This window comes from Octopus sinensis, unplaced genomic scaffold (genome assembly GCF_006345805.1).
Source record: "Octopus sinensis unplaced genomic scaffold, ASM634580v1 Contig17454, whole genome shotgun sequence".
Taxonomy (NCBI): Eukaryota; Metazoa; Mollusca; class Cephalopoda; order Octopoda; family Octopodidae; genus Octopus; species Octopus sinensis.
In genome coordinates, this window is record NW_021835076.1 from 278 (window position 1) to 5000 (window position 4723).

Sequence of the window (4723 nt, forward strand, 5' to 3'; positions counted from 1 at the left end):
TACTTTCCTTGTTTGCTTACAACCAATATTACTGAATCACCATACGTCTAAAGTACGTGTACACACGTTATAATCTAACGCTTGCAAATATTACTTCTTATTTTTCTTTCCCCTTTCCCTGTTCATTATTCTGTGATATGTCTCTTCAATCTTTTTTTTTCTTTTCTTCTGTATTTTTCACATTTTGTGCTTTCTCTTTCCCTTTCCCTTCATATTATATTACTTACTCCCCTACTTCTTCATTTCTGGCTGCCTCCTGTCTCATAACATACTATATATATCTATATATATATATATATATATATATATATAATATAATATATATATATATATATATATAATAATTTGGTTTGTCAACGGTCGATTTTCAAAGTTTTGAAATTGCTAAGCTTTTTTAAGTGTTAGAATCTTTGTATTCTTAAGACTCAACTTAAGCAAATATTGCTCCATATGTTAAAATGATAGGGAAGAGAGTAAGAACAGAACAACGGAGAGAGCAATAACACACACACACACACACACACACACACACACACACACACACACACAGACACACACGTACGCACACACGCACACACACACACACACACACACACACACACACACACACAGTTCAAATGTGCAGAGAACCGAAGGCAAAAACAAGTGAAGGAACAACAAGCTGGTGTACTAGCTTGACGATCGAGAAGAATAGAAAAGTCTTTGTCGTTTCGAGCCTACGATCTTCCACATACATACATACATACATACATACACATATATGTACACATACATAGATATGGACGCGCCCACATACACACACATATACTCACTTAATTTTATTTACTGATATCAAGCAATGGTTTGATTATATTTCATTTGATTACATGAATTGCCGTCGACGATGCTCGCTGCTATTTCTGTTGTAGACCAACTCCGTCTCCATATCTCTTACAGTCACTGTAGCCATGACAGAGAGGGCGGGCTCTTCATTTTCCTGAACGTTTCCTTTGGTCAAGGAGTAAACGATTTAAGGGGCAATTTCTGAAGTCTCGACTGGCGATGCTGTTCAAACGGCATCCTCCGTCTCTTCCTGTTTTTGCCGTCTCTTAACTTTACATGACAGAAAATTCTATGTGGCGCTTACTGCAATATCTAAAACAGCGTACCTTCTACTCTGCATTTATGACAGGGTAGAGTTCTGGAATGGCTCTTTAGTCTTCAGAGACCACAAAAATTTGCTTATCTTCAGTGACTGCTTCGAATGAAATGTTGTTTTTCGTGATCTTTTTTCTTATCGCCAACCAATATTGCTCCAGTGGGATCATGTTGCTAGCAAAATTCCTTACAGTCAGTATTGCATTGCGTCTACTCATATTGGATTGTGTGCCTAACGTTCTATCTAGGCATCGGTTTTAAAGAGCAGTGTCAATGTTTCCGTCGTATTTGCCACGGCAGATGGATGCCATACTACCTCATGCAACACCCATAACTTCTCTCAATTACCTCATTGGCTGTAAGCGGCAAACCTGCTCCACTTTGAGTGAGGCATATATTTATCAACTTTCTCTTTACCATTTGTCGACAAAATTCGTCGATAGAAGTGACTGAGACTTTGCTAACGCAACATTGCCCTAGCTTGTCCTCGGTTTCATCCTTGTCCAGTTATAGAGATTCTCTGTTTGAAGCAATATGAGCTGAGTTATATTTTTCCACTTTAAATCAAATAGCCAATGCTATTTGCATTGAGAGAGAGAGAGAGAGGAGGATACGGAGAGAGGGAGAGAGAGGATACGGAGAGAGGAAGAGAGAGAGAGAGAGGATACGGAGAGAGGGAGAGAGAGAGTGAGAGTTGAGAATATTCCATGAGATAGTTTTTTTTATTTCATCTAGTTTCAGCTCACGATCTGTGGCCATGCTGGGGCACCGCCATTAAAAAAAATACTGCCATGTAGCCCCCAGTGAGAATCGAACTAACGACCCCTGGTTTCCAAGACCAGTGCTCTAACCTCTGAGCTATGGAGGCTCAGTTGAGAATGTTCCTTGAGAGAGTTGAGAATATTCTGCACAATGAACTTGACATGCCGAAAGTTTCAGCTCGCGGACTGCCGCGTCTTCTGACACTAGATCAAAAACAAAACCAGTCTGATCATATCACGGGAAAATCTGACATTGTCTGAGGTAGATGCAGCTAGTTTCCCTGAACGATTCCTAACTCAGGATGAGTGTTGGTTTCATGAATTTCAACCAGAGACAAAGAGACAATCCATGCTTGTGGAAACACCCACCACGCCTGTTCCAAAGAAGGCCAAGTAGATATATCAGGTTTCCTTGAACTCTTTCTAACCGAAGGCTGTTGTTGCTGATATCGAGTGAGGCATTAAAAGCACTCTCGTGTGATTGAAAAGTCCTATTTTTTAAAATCCTTTTGAAACGTTTATGCATCGGTGTAAACTATGTTTCATGACTTTTACCTTGCTTATTGTATTCTGCTTTCTTTGACGATATTGTTGAAAAATAAAACGATAAAAGTTGCAACCCGAACCAAAACTGTTTTATTATCTAGTATTTCACTTATTCAAAAAGGCGAAAGAATAAAACGTAAACACCTTTGTTGTACAGTGCGACACAGAACAATAGAAATTTTTGTACGTTTAAAACCAGCGAAGACAAAAAGGAAAAAGAAATCAGTTTCGATAACACAAACAGTAACAATGGTTTGAAATTTTGGCACAGGACCAGCGATTTTAGGGTTTTGAGTTAGTCGATTAGATCTACCCTAGTCTTTAAATGGAACTTATTTTTAACGACCCGGAAAGGATAGAAGGCAAAGATAATTTTGACGGAGCTTGAACTCAGAATACAATGAGTCAGGAGAAATGCGGTCTAATATTTTTACTGACGCGCTTATTATTCTGCTAACTCGTCGCCTTACGAGCAATAAATATAAGAAGCAATTACAGGGATAGGTTGCAGAAATTTAGGGTTTTCCATAGAAATTGGATATGAATTGGTACACCGTTTTAAAATATGTTACTGTCTCAAGAACATCCCCTAGAGCCAAACAAGTAATCCCTTATATACTACTGTATTACGCTGGCAACATGTTTATGTGCTTTCTCCCAATTATCGTACCTCAGACATGCTGGTATTGGCCCATTCACTTCAACCATCTTTGCTGCCTTCAGCAAATTAACTCATGAGTACCAGCTATCTCTCGAACCTCCCTTTATTGTCCAAGTAAATATTGAAGTTGTTACTGAGGACCTGATCGAAGAGCATCTGTCCTCATTCACTTCCTGCACACATCTTTCACAAAAGCTACAAACAAGTAAATTGCCTGTCCTTCTTGACTAGGGAAAGCTGTGGCGCAAACTTCACATTGGACTCGGCTGTTCAACCCGCAACTTCATGGCATCTATGGGTATCATCAGTCACGAAACATACCAACAGCTTCGCCCCTCAGACGGATCGCCTGACTAGTGAAGCACGCCGCTTCCACAAGTCACGAAACCGCGGACATTAGAATCTAGTCAAACCAACGGAAGCAACAGGCGTGTTCACCGCATCTGCCCGACTTTTGAAGGATGTCTTGCTCTTAGCCCATTTCTGGGTGAGACAACCTATCCTACTCGTCCTACTTCTTGGAGGTCCGGTCCGAACTAGACCCTAAACAACTCCACCATCGCCCCACCACTCTTACCTCGTCAGCTGCTGATCAGAGTTGTTCCGATTAATTTTTTTAGAACGGTCCAAGCTATATCCATTTCGGTGGTGTCCGACATCATTATGCTGAATGGTGCACCTCTGAACACCTCTAAATTCTACAGCAGTGGCTCGAGAGTCAGTATATACAAATGAGCTGTGAGTGGACGTTGTTAATGGACGGCATATGTAAGGGTAAATAAATATTGATTTCTGACTAATGTTATTCTCATCAGCAAGAATGGAAAACAACGTATGAATTTGGAGTCTGTTTGAAACGTTATCAGTGAATTGAGGCGTTTTTTTAGTCTGTGGTCGTTTACTTAAGTCCGTATTTTTAATCAATCAGTCCTAAGATCAAAATATTCCAGCTTTAAACAGATCATCTTCCTTTTTCAAGTATTATATGAAAAGGCAGAAGATCTAAGAACAGTGTAAAGGCTGTTGAAAAAACATCTACGAGGTTGGGCTGATAAGATCATAGGCTGACTATGAAGGTGTGAAATCTTTGCAGACATTACTTTCACCTCTTTTTATTAATAACTGCATTGTTTCTTTCCAGATAAACTGACATCTACCAGTTCAAACATTTTAGATGTAACACGTAGCTTCTCTGGAAAATGGAGAAAATTCAGCATCGTGGTGTTATCAAGTACCTGCAGAAAAAAAAGGGTTTAGCCCCCAAAGACATTCATGATGACAAGGTTGCTACATTAGGTGATGATGCTCCAGTTTTAAGGAGTGGCTGTGTGGCAAGTAGCTTGCTTACCAACCACATGATTCCGGGTTCAGTACCACTGCGTGGCATCTTGGCCAAGTGTCTTCTACTATAGCCTCAGGCTGACCAAAGCCTTGTGAGTGGATTTGGTAGACGGAAACGGAAAGAAGTCCGTCGTATATATGAATATATATGTATGTATGTGTGTGTATATGTTTGTGTGTCTGTGTTTGTCCCCCCACCCAACATCGCTTGAGAACTGATGCTGGTGTGTTTACGTCCCCGTAACTTAGAGGTTCGGCAAAAGAGTGATAGAATAAG

At 40.2% G+C, this 4723-nt stretch overlaps 1 non-coding gene across 1 annotated transcript; it reads right to left on the reverse strand.

Annotated features, from left to right (window-relative positions):
• Window positions 1-1932: 1932 nt before the first annotated feature.
• Trnap-ugg lies at window positions 1933-2005 on the reverse strand. The gene has a single exon. It is a non-coding gene; the product is annotated as a tRNA-Pro (tRNA).
• Between the last annotated feature and the right edge of the window lie 2718 nt (window positions 2006-4723).